The sequence below is a fragment of the Pristiophorus japonicus genome, unplaced genomic scaffold, assembly GCF_044704955.1.
Source record: "Pristiophorus japonicus isolate sPriJap1 unplaced genomic scaffold, sPriJap1.hap1 HAP1_SCAFFOLD_429, whole genome shotgun sequence".
In the NCBI taxonomy this organism is placed as follows: domain Eukaryota; kingdom Metazoa; phylum Chordata; class Chondrichthyes; family Pristiophoridae; genus Pristiophorus; species Pristiophorus japonicus.
The window spans coordinates 506662-527713 of record NW_027254190.1 but is presented as its reverse complement, the minus strand read 5'-3'; the positions used below and the strand labels follow the sequence as shown (position 1 = coordinate 527713).

At 48.8% G+C, this 21052-nt stretch overlaps 15 non-coding genes across 15 annotated transcripts; all 15 read right to left on the bottom strand.

Annotated features, from left to right (window-relative positions):
• Positions 1–263: 263 nt before the first annotated feature.
• On the bottom strand, positions 264–355 carry trnay-gua (transfer RNA tyrosine (anticodon GUA)). The gene is given in 2 exon segments: positions 264–299; positions 319–355. It is a non-coding gene; the product is annotated as a tRNA-Tyr (tRNA).
• A 1316-nt stretch (positions 356–1671) lies between these two features.
• On the bottom strand, positions 1672–1763 carry trnay-gua (transfer RNA tyrosine (anticodon GUA)). The gene is given in 2 exon segments: positions 1672–1707; positions 1727–1763. It is a non-coding gene; the product is annotated as a tRNA-Tyr (tRNA).
• Positions 1764–3094: 1331 nt separating this feature from the next.
• trnay-gua (transfer RNA tyrosine (anticodon GUA)) lies at positions 3095–3186 on the bottom strand. Its single transcript is given in 2 exon segments — positions 3095–3130; positions 3150–3186. It is a non-coding gene; the product is annotated as a tRNA-Tyr (tRNA).
• Positions 3187–4517: 1331 nt separating this feature from the next.
• Positions 4518–4609, bottom strand: trnay-gua (transfer RNA tyrosine (anticodon GUA)). Its single transcript is given in 2 exon segments — positions 4518–4553; positions 4573–4609. It is a non-coding gene; the product is annotated as a tRNA-Tyr (tRNA).
• Positions 4610–5940: 1331 nt separating this feature from the next.
• trnay-gua (transfer RNA tyrosine (anticodon GUA)) lies at positions 5941–6032 on the bottom strand. Its single transcript is given in 2 exon segments — positions 5941–5976; positions 5996–6032. It is a non-coding gene; the product is annotated as a tRNA-Tyr (tRNA).
• Positions 6033–7362: 1330 nt separating this feature from the next.
• On the bottom strand, positions 7363–7454 carry trnay-gua (transfer RNA tyrosine (anticodon GUA)). Its single transcript is given in 2 exon segments — positions 7363–7398; positions 7418–7454. It is a non-coding gene; the product is annotated as a tRNA-Tyr (tRNA).
• A 1331-nt stretch (positions 7455–8785) lies between these two features.
• On the bottom strand, positions 8786–8877 carry trnay-gua (transfer RNA tyrosine (anticodon GUA)). Its single transcript is given in 2 exon segments — positions 8786–8821; positions 8841–8877. It is a non-coding gene; the product is annotated as a tRNA-Tyr (tRNA).
• A 1331-nt stretch (positions 8878–10208) lies between these two features.
• On the bottom strand, positions 10209–10300 carry trnay-gua (transfer RNA tyrosine (anticodon GUA)). Its single transcript is given in 2 exon segments — positions 10209–10244; positions 10264–10300. It is a non-coding gene; the product is annotated as a tRNA-Tyr (tRNA).
• A 1331-nt stretch (positions 10301–11631) lies between these two features.
• Positions 11632–11723, bottom strand: trnay-gua (transfer RNA tyrosine (anticodon GUA)). The gene is given in 2 exon segments: positions 11632–11667; positions 11687–11723. It is a non-coding gene; the product is annotated as a tRNA-Tyr (tRNA).
• Positions 11724–13054: 1331 nt separating this feature from the next.
• On the bottom strand, positions 13055–13146 carry trnay-gua (transfer RNA tyrosine (anticodon GUA)). The gene is given in 2 exon segments: positions 13055–13090; positions 13110–13146. It is a non-coding gene; the product is annotated as a tRNA-Tyr (tRNA).
• Positions 13147–14477: 1331 nt separating this feature from the next.
• trnay-gua (transfer RNA tyrosine (anticodon GUA)) lies at positions 14478–14569 on the bottom strand. Its single transcript is given in 2 exon segments — positions 14478–14513; positions 14533–14569. It is a non-coding gene; the product is annotated as a tRNA-Tyr (tRNA).
• A 1331-nt stretch (positions 14570–15900) lies between these two features.
• trnay-gua (transfer RNA tyrosine (anticodon GUA)) lies at positions 15901–15992 on the bottom strand. Its single transcript is given in 2 exon segments — positions 15901–15936; positions 15956–15992. It is a non-coding gene; the product is annotated as a tRNA-Tyr (tRNA).
• Positions 15993–17323: 1331 nt separating this feature from the next.
• Positions 17324–17415, bottom strand: trnay-gua (transfer RNA tyrosine (anticodon GUA)). The gene is given in 2 exon segments: positions 17324–17359; positions 17379–17415. It is a non-coding gene; the product is annotated as a tRNA-Tyr (tRNA).
• Positions 17416–18746: 1331 nt separating this feature from the next.
• Positions 18747–18838, bottom strand: trnay-gua (transfer RNA tyrosine (anticodon GUA)). Its single transcript is given in 2 exon segments — positions 18747–18782; positions 18802–18838. It is a non-coding gene; the product is annotated as a tRNA-Tyr (tRNA).
• Positions 18839–20169: 1331 nt separating this feature from the next.
• Positions 20170–20261, bottom strand: trnay-gua (transfer RNA tyrosine (anticodon GUA)). Its single transcript is given in 2 exon segments — positions 20170–20205; positions 20225–20261. It is a non-coding gene; the product is annotated as a tRNA-Tyr (tRNA).
• Between the last annotated feature and the right edge of the window lie 791 nt (positions 20262–21052).

Below are 21052 nucleotides of genomic sequence, written 5' to 3'. Positions count from 1 at the left end.
TGCTGACCGCAGCTAAATGTACTGAACTGCTTTTGAATGGACTGTACAAATTTTTATATGCAAATTTTGAAATTTAAAAAAACTCTGTGCTGGTGAGCAGACACAAATGCTCAAGCATAACAGCTGTGTGAAGGTGGATGCAGAGTGCATTCAGGTTTGAGATGAGAAAAGTGGTGTCCTGCTCCTTCGTGGCAACATGATGCACCATAAAGTGATGAGAACTGGTTTGAGCGAATTGCTGCTTAATCCAAAAGTACACTAGCTCCTTCGAGCCGGAATTGAACCAGCGACCTAAGGATGACTTTGCTGAGTATTCCACTACAGTCCTCCGCTCTACCAACTGAGCTATCGAAGAGAAGCGCCAAAGATTTTCCTGTGCGATGATTGTTTTCCGTGAGCATGTTGACGCATCTGGACTCGTGGCGTGGCCTGTGCGTCTTCAGTACCAGCCCATGCTGCAGCGCGGTGGGACTGTGAACCGCCAGCGACTCTTTACAGCCTGGAAAACGCGTGTGACTAACAATCACAAGAGTGTAGCTTTGACTTCTTATCAGGCTCGCAGATTTTTTGCAAGCTGCGCATTCTGAATTTAAAGACCTTGCAAGCTGCCCGACTTGGTCGTGCTGCCTGGCCGCTTGCATGGCAAGTGCCTTCTTCGCGCAGCAGGCAGCATATCAGTCTGCTCAATCGAAGGTCCTGAGTCAAATGCTCAGAAAAGCAATCAATGCTCGCAAGTCGTTCTTTTGGCTTCTCTCGCCTCATATATCCATCTTTGCAAAAATCAAGACGTCTTGCTTATGACATGGCAGAAAAAGGTTTGCTGTGCTTTGACCCAGTGACACGTGAGACCACATTTCTTTCTGGAGAATTGCTCTGAGCCAAAAGCAGAGTGGAGAATGCAGGCATCGATCCCGCTACCTCTCACATGCTAAGCTAGCGCTCTACCATTTGAGCTAATTCCCCAGTAGCTTCTTGCAGGTTGCCCTCATTTGCTTCACAGTCGCCTTTTCGCACTCGTCTCCAAGCTGCTCCACGACCATCAGAGAACTGGCCCACTCCTTGTATCCAATCGACATTGCGGAGCAGCAGCGAGCGAGCAACAGCAGGACGCGAAGCCACAGTAACGAAGAAAGAAGCCGAGAAGAGCACGAGACCGTGGAAGGGAAGCGAGGTGACCGGAAAGTAGCGGCCGCCCTGTGTGTGAGGGAGCAGGCGACAGCGCTGTCTGACTGATGGCCAACTTGTTTTGCCTGAAAGGGAGTGCTGAGTGCTTTGAAGTGTTGCTGCTCTGCAGTTTGTTGAACGTACTACAATGTATCCCATATTGTACCGAATTGTACTTGAACTGAAAAGCAAGGAAATGTATCGAACGGAACTGCCGTCAGCACCCAAATGTAGTGTATGGGATTGCTGACCGCAGCTAAATGTACTGAACTGCTTTTGAATGGACTGTACAAATTTTTATATGCAAATTTTGAAATTTAAAAAAACGCTGTGCTGGTGAGCAGACACAAATGCTCAAGCATAACAGCTGTGTGAAGGTGGATGCAGAGTGAATTCAGGTTTGAGACGAGAAAAGTGGTGTCCTGCTCCTTCGTGGCAACATGATGCACCATAAAGTCATGAGAACTGGTTTGAGCGAATTGCTGCTTAATCCAAAAGTACACTAGCTCCTTCGAGCCGGAATTGAACCAGCGACCTAAGGATGACTTTGCTGAGTATTCCACTACAGTCCTCCGCTCTACCAACTGAGCTATCGAAGGGAAGCGCCAAATATTTTTCTGTGCGATGATTGTTTTCCGTGAGCATGTTGACGCATCTGGACTCGTGGCGTGGCCTGTGCGTCTTCAGTACCAGCCCATGCTGCAGCGCGGTGGGACTGTCAACCGCCAGCTACTCTTTACAGCCTGGAAAACGCGTGTGACTAACAATCACAAGAGTGTAGCTTTGACTTCTTATCAGGCTCGCAGATTTTTTGCAAGCTGCGCATTCTGAATTTAAAGACCTTGCAAGCTGCCCGACTTGGTCGTGCTGCCTGGCCGCTTGCATGGCAAGTGCCTTCTTCGCGCAGCAGGCAGCATATCAGTCTGCTCAATCGAAGGTCCTGAGTCAAATGCTCAGAAAAGCAATCAATGCTCGCAAGTCGTTCTTTTGGCTTCTCTCGCCTCATATATCCATCTTTGCAAAAATCAAGACGTCTTGCTTATGACATGGCAGAAAAAGGTTTGCTGTGCTTTGACCCATCTGGCGTGAACTCAGTGACACGTGAGACCACATTTCTTTCTGGAGAATTGCTCTGAGCCAAAAGCAGAGTGGAGAATGCAGGCATCGATCCCCCTACCTCTCATATGCTAAGCGAGCGCTCTACCATTTGAGCTAATTCCCCAGTAGCTTCTTGCAGGTTTCCCTCATTTGCTTCTCAGTCGCCTTTTCGCACTCGTCTCCAAGCTGCTCCACGACCATCAGAGAACTGGCCCACTCCTTGTATCCAATCGACATTGCGGAGCAGCAGCGAGCGAGCAACAGCAGGACGCGAAGCCACAGTAACGAAGAAAGAAGCCGAGAAGAGCACGAGACCGTGGAAGGGAAGCGAGGTGACCGGAAAGTAGCGGCCGCCCTGTGTGTGAGGGAGCAGGCGAGAGCGCTGTCTGACTGATGGCCAACTTGTTTTGCCTGAAAGGGAGTGCTGAGTGCTTTGAAGTGTTGCTGCTCTGCAGTTTGTTGAATGCACTACAATGTATCCCATATTGTACCGAATTGTACTTGAACTGAAAAGCAAGGAAATGTATCGAACGGAACTGCCGTCAGCACCCAAATGTAGTGTATGGGATTGCTGACCGCAGCTAAATGTACTGAACTGCTTTTGAATGGACTGTACAAATTTTTATATGCAAATTTTGAAATTTAAAAAAACTCTGTGCTGGTGAGCAGACACAAATGCTCAAGCATAACAGCTGTGTGAAGGTGGATGCAGAGTGCATTCAGGTTTGAGACGAGAAAAGTGGTGTCCTGCTCCTTCGTGGCAACATGATGCACCATAAAGTGATGAGAACTGGTTTGAGCGAATTGCTGCTTAATCCAAAAGTACACTAGCTCCTTCGAGCCGGAATTGAACCAGCGACCTAAGGATGACTTTGCTGAGTATTCCACTACAGTCCTTCGCTCTACCAACTGAGTTATCGAAGGGAAGCGCCAAATATTTTTCTGTGCGATGATTGTTTTCCGTGAGCATGTTGACGCATCTGGAATCGTGGCGTGGCCTGTGCGTCTTCAGTACCAGCCCATGCTGCAGCGCGGTGGGACTGTCAACCGCCAGCTACTCTTTACAGCCTGGAAAACGCGTGTGACTAACAATCACAAGAGTGTAGCTTTGACTTCTTATCAGGCTCGCAGATTTTTTGCAAGCTGCGCATTCTGAATTTAAAGACCTTGCAAGCTGCCCGACTTGGTCGTGCTGCCTGGCCGCTTGCATGGCAAGTGCCTTCTTCGCGCAGCAGGCAGCATATCAGTCTGCTCAATCGAAGGTCCTGAGTCAAATGCTCAGAAAAGCAATCAATGCTCGCAAGTTGTTCTTTTGGCTTCTCTCGCCTCATATATCCATCTTTGCAAAAATCAAGACGTCTTGCTTATGACATGGCAGAAAAAGGTTTGCTGTGCTTTGACCCATCTGGCGTGAACTCAGTGACACGTGAGACCACATTTCTTTCTGGAGAATTGCTCTGAGCCAAAAGCAGAGTGGAGAATGCAGGTATCGATCCCCCTATCTCTCATATGCTAAGCGAGCGCTCTACCATTTGAGCTAATTCCCCAGTAGCTTCTTGCAGGTTTCCCTCATTTGCTTCTCAGTCGCCTTTTCGCACTCGTCTCCAAGCTGCTCCACGACCATCAGAGAACTGTCCCACTCCTTGTATCCAATCGACATTGCGGAGCAGCAGCAAGCGAGCAACAGCAGGACGCGAAGCCACAGTAACGAAGAAAGAAGCCGAGAAGAGCACGAGGCCGTGGAAGGGAAGCGAGGTGACCGGAAAGTAGCGGCCGCCCTGTGTGTGAGGGAGCAGGCGACAGCGCTGTCTGACTGATAGCCAACTTGTTTTGCCTGAAAGGGAGTGCTGAGTGCTTTGAAGTGTTGCTGCTCTGCAGTTTGTTGAATGTACTACAATGTATCCCATATTGTACCGAATTGTACTTGAACTGAAAAGCAAGGAAATGTATCGAACGGAACTGCCGTCAGCACCCAAATGTAGTGTATGGGATTGCTGACCGCAGCTAAATGTACTGAACTGCTTTTGAATGGACTGTACAAATTTTTATATGCAAATTTTGAAATTTAAAAAAACTCTGTGCTGGTGAGCAGACACAAATGCTCAAGCATAACAGCTGTGTGAAGGTGGATGCAGAGTGCATTCAGGCTTGAGACGAGAAAAGTGGTGTCCTGCTCCTTCGTGGCAACATGATGCACCATAAAGTGATGAGAACTGGTTTGAGCGAATTGCTGCTTAATCCAAAAGTACACTAGCTCCTTCGAGCCAGAATTGAACCAGCGACCTAAGGATGACTTTGCTGAGTATTCCACTACAGTCCTCCGCTCTACCAACTGAGCTATCGAAGAGAAGCGCCAAAGATTTTCCTGTGCGATGATTGTTTTCCGTGAGCATGTTGACGCATCTGGACTCGTGGCGTGGCCTGTGCGTCTTCAGTACCAGCCCATGCTGCAGCGCGGTGGGACTGTGAACCGCCAGCGACTCTTTACAGCCTGGAAAACGCGTGTGACTAACAATCACAAGAGTGTAGCTTTGACTTCTTATCAGGCTCGCAGATTTTTTGCAAGCTGCGCATTCTGAATTTAAAGACCTTGCAAGCTGCCCGACTTGGTCGTGCTGCCTGGCCGCTTGCATGGCAAGTGCCTTCTTCGCGCAGCAGGCAGCATATCAGTCTGCTCAATCGAAGGTCCTGAGTCAAATGCTCAGAAAAGCAATCAATGCTCGCAAGTCGTTCTTTTGGCTTCTCTCGCCTCATATATCCATCTTTGCAAAAATCAAGACGTCTTGCTTATGACATGGCAGAAAAAGGTTTGCTGTGCTTTGACCCATCTGGCATGAACTCAGTGACACGTGAGACCACATTTCTTTCTGGAGAATTGCTCTGAGCCAAAAGCAGAGTGGAGAATGCAGGCATCGATCCCGCTACCTCTCACATGTTAAGCGAGCGCTCTACCATTTGAGCTAATTCCCCAGTAGCTTCTTGCAGGTTGCCCTCATTTGCTTCACAGTCGCCTTTTCGCACTCGTCTCCAAGCTGCTCCACGACCATCAGAGAACTGGCCCACTCCTTGTATCCAATCGACATTGCGGAGCAGCAGCGAGCGAGCAACAGCAGGACGCGAAGCCACAGTAACGAAGAAAGAAGCCGAGAAGAGCACGAGACCGTGGAAGGGAAGCGACGTGACCGGAAAGTAGCGGCCGCCCTGTGTGTGAGGGAGCAGGCGACAGCGCTGTCTGACTGATGGCCAACTTGTTTTGCCTGAAAGGGAGTGCTGAGTGCTTTGAAGTGTTGCTGCTCTGCAGTTTGTTGAACGTACTACAATGTATCCCATATTGTACCGAATTGTACTTGAACTGAAAAGCAAGGAAATGTATCAAACGGAACTGCCGTCAGCACCCAAATGTAGTGTATGGGATTGCTGACCACAGCTAAATGTACTGAACTGCTTTTGAATGGACTGTACAAATTTTTATATGCAAATTTTGAAATTTAAAAAAACGCTGTGCTGGTGAGCAGACACAAATGCTCAAGCATAACAGCTGTGTGAAGGTGGATGCAGAGTGAATTCAGGTTTGAGACGAGAAAAGTGGTGTCCTGCTCCTTCGTGGCAACATGATGCACCATAAATTGATGAGAACTGGTTTGAGCGAATTGCTGCTTAATCCAAAAGTACACTAGCTCCTTCGAGCCGGAATTGAACCAGCAACCTAAGGATGACTTTGCTGAGTATTCCACTACAGTCCTCCGCTCTACCAACTGAGCTATCGAAGGGAAGCGCCAAAGATTTTTCTGTGCGATGATTGTTTTCCGTGAGCATGTTGACGCATCTGGACTCGTGGCGTGGCCTGTGCGTCTTCAGTACCAGCCCATGCTGCAGCGCGGTGGGACTGTCAACCGCCAGCTACTCTTTACAGCCTGGAAAACGCGTGTGACTAACAATCACAAGAGTGTAGCTTTGACTTCTTATCAGGCTCGCAGATTTTTTGCAAGCTGCGCATTCTGAATTTAAAGACCTTGCAAGCTGCCCGACTTGGTCGTGCTGCCTGGCCGCTTGCATGGCAAGTGCCTTCTTCGCGCAGCAGGCAGCATATCAGTCTGCTCAATCGAAGATCCTGAGTCAAATGCTCAGAAAAGCAATCAATGCTCGCAAGTCGTTCTTTTGGCTTCTCTCGCCTCATATATCCATCTTTGCAAAAATCAAGACGTCTTGCTTATGACATGGCAGAAAAAGGTTTGCTGTGCTTTGACCCATCTGGCGTGAACTCAGTGACACATGAGACCACATTTCTTTCTGGAGAATTGCTCTGAGCCAAAAGCAGAGTGGAGAATGCAGGCATCGACCCCCCTACCTCTCACATGCTAAGCGAGCGCTCTACCATTTGAGCTAATTCCCCAGTAGCTTCTTGCAGGTTGCCCTCATTTGCTTCTCAGTCGCCTTTTCGCACTCGTCTCCAAGCTGCTCCACGACCATCAGAGAACTGGCCCACTCCTTGTATCCAATCGACATTGCGGAGCAGCAGCGAGCGAGCAGCACAGGACGCGAAGCCACAGTAACGAAGAAAGAAGCCGAGAAGAGCACGAGACCGTGGAAGGGAAGCGAGGTGACCGGAAAGTAGCGGCCGCCCTGTGTGTGAGGGAACAGGCGACAGCGCTGTCTGACTGATAGCCAACTTGTTTTGCCTGAAAGGGAGTGCTGAGTGCTTTGAAGTGTTGCTGCTCTGCAGTTTGTTGAACGTACTACAATGTATCCCATATTGTACCGAATTGTACTTGAACTGAAAAGCAAGGAAATGTATCAAACGGAACTGCCGTCAGCACCCAAATGTAGTGTATGGGATTGCTGACCACAGCTAAATGTACTGAACTGCTTTTGAATGGACTGTACAAATTTTTATATGCAAATTTTGAAATTTAAAAAAACTCTGTGCTGGTGAGCAGACACAAATGCTCAAGCATAACAGCTGTGTGAAGGTGGATGCAGAGTGAATTCAGGTTTGAGACGAGAAAAGTGGTGTCCTGCTCCTTCGTGGCAACATGATGCACCATAAAGTGATGAGAACTGGTTTGAGCGAATTGCTGCTTAATCCAAAAGTACACTAGCTCCTTCGAGCCGGAATTGAACCAGCAACCTAAGGATGACTTTGCTGAGTATTCCACTACAGTCCTCCGCTCTACCAACTGAGCTATCGAAGGGAAGCGCCAAAGATTTTTCTGTGCGATGATTGTTTTCCGTGAGCATGTTGACGCATCTGGACTCGTGGCGTGGCCTGTGCGTCTTCAGTACCAGCCCATGCTGCAGCGCGGTGGGACTGTCAACCGCCAGCTACTCTTTACAGCCTGGAAAACGCATGTGACTAACAATCACAAGAGTGTAGCTTTGACTTCTTATCAGGCTCGCAGATTTTTTGCAAGCTGCGCATTCTGAATTTAAAGACCTTGCAAGCTGCCCGACTTGGTCGTGCTGCCTGGCCGCTTGCATGGCAAGTGCCTTCTTCGCGCAGCAGGCAGCATATCAGTCTGCTCAATCGAAGGTCCTGAGTCAAATGCTCAGAAAAGCAATCAATGCTCGCAAGTCGTTCTTTTGGCTTCTCTCGCCTCATATATCCATCTTTGCAAAAATCAAGACGTCTTGCTTATGACATGGCAGAAAAAGGTTTGCTGTGCTTTGACCCATCTGGCGTGAACTCAGTGACACATGAGACCACATTTCTTTCTGGAGAATTGCTCTGAGCCAAAAGCAGAGTGGAGAATGCAGGCATCGACCCCGCTACCTCTCACATACTAAGCGAGCGCTCTACCATTTGAGCTAATTCCCCAGTAGCTTCTTGCAGGTTTCCCTCATTTGCTTCTCAGTCGCCTTTTCGCACTCGTCTCCAAGCTGCTCCACGACCATCAGAGAACTGGCCCACTCCTTGTATCCAATCGACATTGCGGAGCAGCAGCGAGCGAGCAACAGCAGGACGCGAAGCCACAGTAACGAAGAAAGAAGCCGAGAAGAGCACGAGACCGTGGAAGGGAAGCGAGGTGACCGGAAAGTAGCGGCCGCCCTGTGTGTGAGAGAGCAGGCGAGAGCGCTGTCTGACTGATGGCCAACTTGTTTTGCCTGAAAGGGAGTGCTGAGTGCTTTGAAGTGTTGCTGCTCTGCAGTTTGTTGAATGCACTACAATGTATCCCATATTGTACCGAATTGTACTTGAACTGAAAAGCAAGGAAATGTATCGAACGGAACTGCCGTCAGCACCCAAATGTAGTGTATGGGATTGCTGACCGCAGCTAAATGTACTGAACTGCTTTTGAATGGACTGTACAAATTTTTATATGCAAATTTTGAAATTTAAAAAAACTCTGTGCTGGTGAGCAGACACAAATGCTCAAGCATAACAGCTGTGTGAAGGTGGATGCAGAGTGCATTCAGGTTTGAGACGAGAAAAGTGGTGTCCTGCTCCTTCGTGGCAACATGATGCACCATAAAGTGATGAGAACTGGTTTGAGCGAATTGCTGCTTAATCCAAAAGTACACTAGCTCCTTCGAGTCGGAATTGAACCAGCGACTTAAGGATGACTTTGCTGAGTATTCCACTACAGTCCTCCGCTCTACCAACTGAGCTATCGAAGGGAAGCGCCAAAGATTTTTCTGTGCGATGATTGTTTTCCGTGAGCATGTTGACGCATCTGGACTCATGGCGTGGCCTGTGCGTCTTCAGTACCAGCCCATGCTGCAGCGCGGTGGGACTGTCAACCGCCAGCTACTCTTTACAGCCTGGAAAACGCGTGTGACTAACAATCACAAGAGTGTAGCTTTGACTTCTTATCAGGCTCGCAGATTTTTTGCAAGCTGCGCATTCTGAATTTAAAGACCTTGCAAGCTGCCCGACTTGGTCGTGCTGCCTGGCCGCTTGCATGGCAAGTGCCTTCTTCGCGCAGCAGGCAGCATATCAGTCTGCTCAATCGAAGGTCTTGAGTCAAATGCTCAGAAAAGCAATCAATGCTCGCAAGTCGTTCTTTTGGCTTCTCTCGCCTCATATATCCATCTTTGCAAAAATCAAGACGTCTTGCTTATGACATGGCAGAAAAAGGTTTGCTGTGCTTTGACCCATCTGGCGTGAACTCAGTGACACGTGAGACCACATTTCTTTCTGGAGAATTGCTCTGAGCCAAAAGCAGAGTGGAGAATGCAGGCATCGATCCCCCTACCTCTCATATGCTAAGCGAGCGCTCTACCATTTGAGCTAATTCCCCAGTAGCTTCTTGCAGGTTTCCCTCATTTGCTTCTCAGTCGCCTTTTCGCACTCGTCTCCAAGCTGCTCCACGACCATCAGAGAACTGGCCCACTCCTTGTATCCAATCGACATTGCGGAGCAGCAGCGAGCGAGCAACAGCAGGACGCGAAGCCACAGTAACGAAGAAAGAAGCCGAGAAGAGCACGAGACCGTGGAAGGGAAGCGAGGTGACCGGAAAGTAGCGGCCGCCCTGTGTGTGAGGGAGCAGGCGACAGCGCTGTCTGACTGATGGCCAACTTGTTTTGCCTGAAAGGGAGTGCTGAGTGCTTTGAAGTGTTGCTGCTCTGCAGTTTGTTGAATGCACTACAATGTATCCCATATTGTACCGAATTGTACTTGAACTGAAAAGCAAGGAAATGTATCGAACGGAACTGCCGTCAGCACCCAAATGTAGTGGATGGGATTGCTGACCGCAGCTAAATGTACTGAACTGCTTTTGAATGGACTGTACAAATTTTTATATGCAAATTTTGAAATTTAAAAAAACTCTGTGCTGGTGAGCAGACACAAATGCTCAAGCATAACAGCTGTGTGAAGGTGGATGCAGAGTGCATTCAGGTTTGAGACGAGAAAAGTGGTGTCCTGCTCCTTCGTGGCAACATGATGCACCATAAAGTGATGAGAACTGGTTTGAGCGAATTGCTGCTTAATCCAAAAGTACACTAGCTCCTTCGAGCCGGAATTGAACCAGCGACCTAAGGATGACTTTGCTGAGTATTGCACTACAGTCCTCCGCTCTACCAACTGAGCTATCGAAGGGAAGCGCCAAATATTTTTCTGTGCGATGATTGTTTTCCGTGAGCATGTTGACGCATCTGGACTCGTGGCGTGGCCTGTGCGTCTTCAGTACCAGCCCATGCTGCAGCGCGGTGGGACTGTCAACCGCCAGCTACTCTTTACAGCCTGGAAAACGCGTGTGACTAACAATCACAAGAGTGTAGCTTTGACTTCTTATCAGGCTCGCAGATTTTTTGCAAGCTGCGCATTCTGAATTTAAAGACCTTGCAAGCTGCCCGACTTGGTCGTGCTGCCTGGCCGCTTGCATGGCAAGTGCCTTCTTCGCGCAGCAGGCAGCATATCAGTCTGCTCAATCGAAGGTCCTGAGTCAAATGCTCAGAAAAGCAATCAATGCTCGCAAGTCGTTCTTTTGGCTTCTCTCGCCTCATATATCCATCTTTGCAAAAATCAAGACGTCTTGCTTATGACATGGCAGAAAAAGGTTTGCTGTGCTTTGACCCATCTGGCGTGAACTCAGTGACACGTGAGACCACATTTCTTTCTGGAGAATTGCTCTGAGCCAAAAGCAGAGTGGAGAATGCAGGCATCGATCCCCCTACCTCTCATATGCTAAGCGAGCGCTCTACCATTTGAGCTAATTCCCCAGTAGCTTCTTGCAGGTTTCCCTCATTTGCTTCTCAGTCGCCTTTTCGCACTCGTCTCCAAGCTGCTCCACGACCATCAGAGAACTGGCCCACTCCTTGTATCCAATCGACATTGCGGAGCAGCAGCGAGCGAGCAACAGCAGGACGCGAAGCCACAGTAACGAAGAAAGAAGCCGAGAAGAGCACGAGACCGTGGAAGGGAAGCGAGGTGACCGGAAAGTAGCGGCCGCCCTGTGTGTGAGGGAGCAGGCGACAGCGCTGTCTGACTGATAGCCAACTTGTTTTGCCTGAAAGGGAGTGCTGAGTGCTTTGAAGTGTTGCTGCTCTGCAGTTTGTTGAATGCACTACAATGTATCCCATATTGTACCGAATTGTACTTGAACTGAAAAGCAAGGAAATGTATCGAACGGAACTGCCGTCAGCACCCAAATGTAGTGTATGGGATTGCTGACCGCAGCTAAATGTACTGAACTGCTTTTGAATGGACTGTACAAATTTTTATGTGCAAATTTTGAAATTTAAAAAAACTCTGTGCTGGTGAGCAGACACAAATGCTCAAGCATAACAGCTGTGTGAAGGTGGATGCAGAGTGCATTCAGGTTTGAGACGAGAAAAGTGGTGTCCTGCTCCTTCGTGGCAACATGATGCACCATAAAGTGATGAGAACTGGTTTGAGCGAATTGCTGCTTAATCCAAAAGTACACTAGCTCCTTCGAGCCGGAATTGAACTAGCGACCTAAGGACGACTTTGCTGAGTATTCCACTACAGTCCTCCGCTCTACCAACTGAGCTATCGAAGGGAAGCGCCAAATATTTTTCTGTGCGATGATTGTTTTCCGTGAGCATGTTGACGCATCTGGAATCATGGCGTGGCCTGTGCGTCTTCAGTACCAGCCCATGCTGCAGCGCGGTGGGACTGTCAACCGCCAGCTACTCTTTACAGCCTGGAAAACGCGTGTGACTAACAATCACAAGAGTGTAGCTTTGACTTCTTATCAGGCTCGCAGATTTTTTGCAAGCTGCGCATTCTGAATTTAAAGACCTTGCAAGCTGCCCGACTTGGTCGTGCTGCCTGGCCGCTTGCATGGCAAGTGCCTTCTTCGCGCAGCAGGCAGCATATCAGTCTGCTCAATCGAAGGTCCTGAGTCAAATGCTCAGAAAAGCAATCAATGCTCGCAAGTCGTTCTTTTGGCTTCTCTCGCCTCATATATCCATCTTTGCAAAAATCAAGACGTCTTGCTTATGACATGGCAGAAAAAGGTTTGCTGTGCTTTGACCCATCTGGCGTGAACTCAGTGACACGTGAGACCACATTTCTTTCTGGAGAATTGCTCTGAGCCAAAAGCAGAGTGGAGAATGCAGGCATCGATCCCACTACCTCTCATATGCTAAGCGAGCGCTCTACCATTTGAGCTAATTCCCCAGTAGCTTCTTGCAGGTTTCCCTCATTTGCTTCTCAGTCGCCTTTTCGCACTCGTCTCCAAGCTGCTCCACGACCATCAGAGAACTGGCCCACTCCTTGTATCCAATCGACATTGCGGAGCAGCAGCGAGCGAGCAACAGCAGGACGCGAAGCCACATTAACGAAGAAAGAAGCCGAGAAGAGCACGAGACCGTGGAAGGGAAGCGAGGTGACCGGAAAGTAGCGGCCGCCCTGTGTGTGAGGGAGCAGGCGAGAGCGCTGTCTGACTGATGGCCAACTTGTTTTGCCTGAAAGGGAGTGCTGAGTGCTTTGAAGTGTTGCTGCTCTGCAGTTTGTTGAATGCACTACAATGTATCCCATATTGTACCGAATTGTACTTGAACTGAAAAGCAAGGAAATGTATCGAACGGAACTGCCGTCAGCACCCAAATGTAGTGTATGGGATTGCTGACCGCAGCTAAATGTACTGAACTGCTTTTGAATGGACTGTACAAATTTTTATATGCAAATTTTGAAATTTAAAAAAACTCTGTGCTGGTGAGCAGACACAAATGCTCAAGCATAACAGCTGTGTGAAGGTGGATGCAGAGTGCATTCAGGTTTGAGACGAGAAAAGTGGTGTCCTGCTCCTTCGTGGCAACATGATGCACCATAAAGTGATGAGAACTGGTTTGAGCGAATTGCTGCTTAATCCAAAAGTACACTAGCTCCTTCGAGCCGGAATTGAACCAGCGACCTAAGGATGACTTTGCTGAGTATTCCACTACAGTCCTCCGCTCTACCAACTGAGCTATCGAAGGGAAGCGCCAAAGATTTTTCTGTGCGATGATTGTTTTCCGTGAGCATGTTGACGTATCTGGAATCATGGCGTGGCCTGTGCGTCTTCAGTACCAGCCCATGCTGCAGCGCGGTGGGACTGTCAACCGCCAGCTACTCTTTACAGCCTGGAAAACGCGTGTGACTAACAATCACAAGAGTGTAGCTTTGACTTCTTATCAGGCTCGCAGATTTTTTGCAAGCTGCGCATTCTGAATTTAAAGACCTTGCAAGCTGCCCGACTTGGTCGTGCTGCCTGGCCGCTTGCATGGCAAGTGCCTTCTTCGCGCAGCAGGCAGCATATCAGTCTGCTCAATCGAAGGTCCTGAGTCAAATGCTCAGAAAAGCAATCAATGCTCGCAAGTCGTTCTTTTGGCTTCTCTCGCCTCATATATCCATCTTTGCAAAAATCAAGACGTCTTGCTTATGACATGGCAGAAAAAGGTTTGCTGTGCTTTGACCCATCTGGCGTGAACTCAGTGACACGTGAGACCACATTTCTTTCTGGAGAATTGCTCTGAGCCAAAAGCAGAGTGGAGAATGCAGGCATCGATCCCACTACCTCTCATATGCTAAGCGAGCGCTCTACCATGTGAGCTAATTCCCCAGTAGCTTCTTGCAGGTTTCCCTCATTTGCTTCTCAGTCGCCTTTTCGCACTCGTCTCCAAGCTGCTCCACGACCATCAGAGAACTGGCCCACTCCTTGTATCCAATCGACATTGCGGAGCAGCAGCGAGCGAGCAACAGCAGGACGCGAAGCCACATTAACGAAGAAAGAAGCCGAGAAGAGCACGAGACCGTGGAAGGGAAGCGAGGTGACCGGAAAGTAGCGGCCGCCCTGTGTGTGAGGGAGCAGGCGACAGCGCTGTCTGACTGATAGCCAACTTGTTTTGCCTGAAAGGGAGTGCTGAGTGCTTTGAAGTGTTGCTGCTCTGCAGTTTGTTGAATGCACTACAATGTATCCCATATTGTACCGAATTGTACTTGAACTGAAAAGCAAGGAAATGTATCGAACGGAACTGCCGTCAGCACCCAAATGTAGTGTATGGGATTGCTGACCGCAGCTAAATGTACTGAACTGCTTTTGAATGGACTGTACAAATTTTTATATGCAAATTTTGAAATTTAAAAAAACTCTGTGCTGGTGAGCAGACACAAATGCTCAAGCATAACAGCTGTGTGAAGGTGGATGCAGAGTGCATTCAGGTTTGAGACGAGAAAAGTGGTGTCCTGCTCCTTCGTGGCAACATGATGCACCATAAAGTGATGAGAACTGGTTTGAGCGAATTGCTGCTTAATCCAAAAGTACACTAGCTCCTTCGAGCCAGAATTGAACCAGCGACCTAAGGATGACTTTGCTGAGTATTCCACTACAGTCCTCCGCTCTACCAACTGAGCTATCGAAGGGAAGCACCAAAGATTTTTCTGTGCGATGATTGTTTTCCGTGAGCATGTTGACGCATCTGGACTCGTGGCGTGGCCTGTGCGTCTTCAGTACCAGCCCATGCTGCAGCGCGGTGGGACTGTCAACCGCCAGCTACTCTTTACAGCCTGGAAAACGCGTGTGACTAACAATCACAAGAGTGTAGCTTTGACTTCTTATCAGGCTCGCAGATTTTTTGCAAGCTGCGCATTCTGAATTTAAAGACCTTGCAAGCTGCCCGACTTGGTCGTGCTGCCTGGCCGCTTGCATGGCAAGTGCCTTCTTCGCGCAGCAGGCAGCATATCAGTCTGCTCAATCGAAGGTCTTGAGTCAAATGCTCAGAAAAGCAATCAATGCTCGCAAGTCGTTCTTTTGGCTTCTCTCGCCTCATATATCCATCTTTGCAAAAATCAAGACGTCTTGCTTATGACATGGCAGAAAAAGGTTTGCTGTGCTTTGACCCATCTGGCGTGAACTGAGTGACACGTGAGACCACATTTCTTTCTGGAGAATTGCTCTGAGCCAAAAGCAGAGTGGAGAATGCAGGCATCGATCCCCCTACCTCTCATATGCTAAGCGAGCGCTCTACCATTTGAGCTAATTCCCCAGTAGCTTCGTGCAGGTTTCCCTCATTTGCTTCTCAGTCGCCTTTTCGCACTCGTCTCCAAGCTGCTCCACGACCATCAGAGAACTGGCCCACTCCTTGTATCCAATCGACATTGCGGAGCAGCAGCGAGCGAGCAACAGCAGGACGCGAAGCCACAGTAACGAAGAAAGAAGCCGAGAAGAGCACGAGACCGTGGAAGGGAAGCGAGGTGACCGGAAAGTAGCGGCCGCCCTGTGTGTGAGGGAGCAGGCGACAGCGCTGTCTGACTGATAGCCAACTTGTTTTGCCTGAAAGGGAGTGCTGAGTGCTTTGAAGTGTTGCTGCTCTGCAGTTTGTTGAATGCACTACAATGTATCCCATATTGTACCGAATTGTACTTGAACTGAAAAGCAAGGAAATGTATCGAACGGAACTGCCGTCAGCACCCAAATGTAGTGTATGGGATTGCTGACCGCAGCTAAATGTACTGAACTGCTTTTGAATGGACTGTACAAATTTTTATATGCAAATTTTGAAATTTAAAAAAACTCTGTGCTGGTGAGCAGACACAAATGCTCAAGCATAACAGCTGTGTGAAGGTGGATGCAGAGTGCATTCAGGTTTGAGACGAGAAAAGTGGTGTCCTGCTCCTTCGTGGCAACATGATGCACCATAAAGTGATGAGAACTGGTTTGAGCGAATTGCTGCTTAATCCAAAAGTACACTAGCTCCTTCGAGCCGGAATTGAACTAGCGACCTAAGGACGACTTTGCTGAGTATTCCATTACAGTCCTCCGCTCTACCAACTGAGCTATCGAAGGGAAGCGCCAAATATTTTTCTGTGCGATGATTGTTTTCCGTGAGCATGTTGACGCAGCTGGAATCATGGCGTGGCCTGTGCGTCTTCAGTACCAGCCCATGCTGCAGCGCGGTGGGACTGTCAACCGCCAGCTACTCTTTACAGCCTGGAAAACGCGTGTGACTAACAATCACAAGAGTGTAGCTTTGACTTCTTATCAGGCTCGCAGATTTTTTGCAAGCTGCGCATTCTGAATTCAAAGACCTTGCAAGCTGCCCGACTTGGTCGTGCTGCATGGCCGCTTGCATGGCAAGTGCCTTCTTCGCGCAGCAGGCAGCATATCAGTCTGCTCAATCGAAGGTCCTGAGTCAAATGCTCAGAAAAGCAATCAATGCTCGCAAGTCGTTCTTTTGGCTTCTCTCGCCTCATATATCCATCTTTGCAAAAATCAAGACGTCTTGCTTATGACATGGCAGAAAAAGGTTTGCTGTGCTTTGACCCATCTGGCGTGAACTCAGTGACACGTGAGACCACATTTCTTTCTGGAGAATTGCTCTGAGCCAAAAGCAGAGTGGAGAATGCAGGCATCGATCCCACTACCTCTCATATGCTAAGCGAGCGCTCTACCATTTGAGCTAATTCCCCAGTAGCTTCTTGCAGGTTTCCCTCATTTGCTTCTCAGTCGCCTTTTCGCACTCGTCTCCAAGCTGCTCCACGACCATCAGAGAACTGGCCCACTCCTTGTATCCAATCGACATTGCGGAGCAGCAGCGAGCGAGCAACAGCAGGACGCGAAGCCACATTAACGAAGAAAGAAGCCGAGAAGAGCACGAGACCGTGGAAGGGAAGCGAGGTGACCGGAAAGTAGCGGCCGCCCTGTGTGTGAGGGAGCAGGCGAGAGCGCTGTCTGACTGATGGCCAACTTGTTTTGCCTGAAAGGGAGTGCTGAGTGCTTTGAAGTGTTGCTGCTCTGCAGTTTGTTGAATGCACTACAATGTATCCCATATTGTACCGAATTGTACTTGAACTGAAAAGCAAGGAAATGTATCGAACGGAACTGCCGTCAGCACCCAAATGTAGTGTATGGGATTGCTGACCGCAGCTAAATGTACTGAACTGCTTTTGAATGGACTGTACAAATTTTTATATGCAAATTTTGAAATTTAAAAAAACTCTGTGCTGGTGAGCAGACACAAATGCTCAAGCATAACAGCTGTGTGAAGGTGGATGCAGAGTGCATTCAGGTTTGAGACGAGAAAAGTGGTGTCCTGCTCCTTCGTGGCAACATGATGCACCATAAAGTGATGAGAACTGGTTTGAGCGAATTGCTGCTTAATCCAAAAGTACACTAGCTCCTTCGAGCCGGAATTGAACTAGCGACCTAAGGACGACTTTGCTGAGTATTCCACTACAGTCCTCCGCTCTACCAACTGAGCTATCGAAGGGAAGCGCCAAATATTTTTCTGTGCGATGATTGTTTTCCGTGAGCATGTTGACGCATCTGGAATCATGGCGTGGCCTGTGCGTCTTCAGTACCAGCCCATGCTGCAGCGCGGTGGGACTGTCAACCGCCAGCTACTCTTTACAGCCTGGAAAACGCGTGTGACTAACAATCACAAGAGTGTAGCTTTGACTTCTTATCAGGCTCGCAGATTTTTTGCAAGCTGCGCATTCTGAATTTAAAGACCTTGCAAGCTGCCCGACTTGGTCGTGCTGCCTGGCCGCTTGCATGGCAAGTGCCTTCTTCGCGCAGCAGGCAGCATATCAGTCTGCTCAATCGAAGGTCCTGAGTCAAATGCTCAGAAAAGCAATCAATGCTCGCAAGTCGTTCTTTTGGCTTCTCTCGCCTCATATATCCATCTTTGCAAAAATCAAGACGTCTTGCTTATGACATGGCAGAAAAAGGTTTGCTGTGCTTTGACCCATCTGGCGTGAACTCAGTGACACGTGAGACCACATTTCTTTCTGGAGAATTGCTCTGAGCCAAAAGCAGAGTGGAGAATGCAGGCATCGATCCCACTACCTCTCATATGCTAAGCGAGCGCTCTACCATTTGAGCTAATTCCCCAGTAGCTTCTTGCAGGTTTCCCTCATTTGCTTCTCAGTCGCCTTTTCGCACTCGTCTCCAAGCTGCTCCACGACCATCAGAGAACTGGCCCACTCCTTGTATCCAATCGACATTGCGGAGCAGCAGCGAGCGAGCAACAGCAGGACGCGAAGCCACATTAACGAAGAAAGAAGCCGAGAAGAGCACGAGACCGTGGAAGGGAAGCGAGGTGACCGGAAAGTAGCGGCCGCCCTGTGTGTGAGGGAGCAGGCGAGAGCGCTGTCTGACTGATGGCCAACTTGTTTTGCCTGAAAGGGAGTGCTGAGTGCTTTGAAGTGTTGCTGCTCTGCAGTTTGTTGAATGCACTACAATGTATCCCATATTGTACCGAATTGTACTTGAACTGAAAAGCAAGGAAATGTATCGAACGGAACTGCCGTCAGCACCCAAATGTAGTGTATGGGATTGCTGACCGCAGCTAAATGTACTGAACTGCTTTTGAATGGACTGTACAAATTTTTATATGCAAATTTTGAAATTTAAAAAAACTCTGTGCTGGTGAGCAGACACAAATGCTCAAGCATAACAGCTGTGTGAAGGTGGATGCAGAGTGCATTCAGGTTTGAGACGAGAAAAGTGGTGTCCTGCTCCTTCGTGGCAACATGATGCACCATAAAGTGATGAGAACTGGTTTGAGCGAATTGCTGCTTAATCCAAAAGTACACTAGCTCCTTCGAGCCGGAATTGAACCAGCGACCTAAGGATGACTTTGCTGAGTATTCCACTACAGTCCTCCGCTCTACCAACTGAGCTATTGAAGGGAAGCGCCAAAGATTTTTCTGTGCGATGATTGTTTTCCGTGAGCATGTTGACGTATCTGGAATCATGGCGTGGCCTGTGCGTCTTCAGTACCAGCCCATGCTGCAGCGCGGTGGGACTGTCAACCGCCAGCTACTCTTTACAGCCTGGAAAACGCGTGTGACTAACAATCACAAGAGTGTAGCTTTGACTTCTTATCAGGCTCGCAGATTTTTTGCAAGCTGCGCATTCTGAATTTAAAGACCTTGCAAGCTGCCCGACTTGGTCGTGCTGCCTGGCCGCTTGCATGGCAAGTGCCTTCTTCGCGCAGCAGGCAGCATATCAGTCTGCTCAATCGAAGGTCCTGAGTCAAATGCTCAGAAAAGCAATCAATGCTCGCAAGTCGTTCTTTTGGCTTCTCTCGCCTCATATATCCATCTTTGCAAAAATCAAGACGTCTTGCTTATGACATGGCAGAAAAAGGTTTGCTGTGCTTTGACCCATCTGGCGTGAACTCAGTGACACGTGAGACCACATTTCTTTCTGGAGAATTGCTCTGAGCCAAAAGCAGAGTGGAGAATGCAGGCATCGATCCCACTACCTCTCATATGCTAAGCGAGCGCTCTACCATTTGAGCTAATTCCCCAGTAGCTTCTTGCAGGTTTCCCTCATTTGCTTCTCAGTCGCCTTTTCGCACTCGTCTCCAAGCTGCTCCACGACCATCAGAGAACTGGCCCACTCCTTGTATCCAATCGACATTGCGGAGCAGCAGCGAGCGAGCAACAGCAGGACGCGAAGCCACATTAACGAAGAAAGAAGCCGAGAAGAGCACGAGACCGTGGAAGGGAAGCGAGGTGACCGGAAAGTAGCGGCCGCCCTGTGTGTGAGGGAGCAGGCGACAGCGCTGTCTGACTGATAGCCAACTTGTTTTGCCTGAAAGGGAGTGCTGAGTGCTTTGAAGTGTTGCTGCTCTGCAGTTTGTTGAATGCACTACAATGTATCCCATATTGTACCGAATTGTACTTGAACTGAAAAGCAAGGAAATGTATCGAACGGAACTGCCGTCAGCACCCAAATGTAGTGTATGGGATTGCTGACCACAGCTAAATGTACTGAACTGCTTTTGAATGGACTGTACAAATTTTTATATGCAAATTTTGAAATTTAAAAAAACTCTGTGCTGGTGAGCAGACACAAATGCTCAAGCATAACAGCTGTGTGAAGGTGGATGCAGAGTGCATTCAGGTTTGAGACGAGAAAAGTGGTGTCCTGCTCCTTCGTGGCAACATGATGCACCATAAAGTGATGAGAACTGGTTTGAGCGAATTGCTGCTTAATCCAAAAGTACACTAGCTCCTTCGAGCCAGAATTGAACCAGCGACCTAAGGATGACTTTGCTGAGTATTCCACTACAGTCCTCCGCTCTACCAACTGAGCTATCGAAGGGAAGCACCAAAGATTTTTCTGTGCGATGATTGTTTTCCGTGAGCATGTTGACGCATCTGGACTCGTGGCGTGGCCTGTGCGTCTTCAGTACCAGCCCATGCTGCAGCGCGGTGGGACTGTCAACCGCCAGCTACTCTTTACAGCCTGGAAAACGCGTGTGACTAACAATCACAAGAGTGTAGCTTTGACTTCTTATCAGGCTCGCAGATTTTTTGCAAGCTGCGCATTCTGAATTTAAAGACCTTGCAAGCTGCCCGACTTGGTCGTGCTGCCTGGCCGCTTGCATGGCAAGTGCCTTCTTCGCGCAGCAGGCAGCATATCAGTCTGCTCAATCGAAGGTCTTGAGTCAAATGCTCAGAAAAGCAATCAATGCTCGCAAGTCGTTCTTTTGGCTTCTCTCGCCTCATATATCCATCTTTGCAAAAATCAAGACGTCTTGCTTATGACATGGCAGAAAAAGGTTTGCTGTGCTTTGACCCATCTGGCGTGAACTGAGTGACACGTGAGACCACATTTCTTTCTGGAGAATTGCTCTGAGCCAAAAGCAGAGTGGAGAATGCAGGCATCGATCCCCCTACCTCTCATATGCTAAGCGAGCGCTCTACCATTTGAGCTAATTCCCCAGTAGCTTCGTGCAGGTTTCCCTCATTTGCTTCTCAGTCGCCTTTTCGCACTCGTCTCCAAGCTGCTCCACGACCATCAGAGAACTGGCCCACTCCTTGTATCCAATCGACATTGCGGAGCAGCAGCGAGCGAGCAACAGCAGGACGCGAAGCCACAGTAACGAAGAA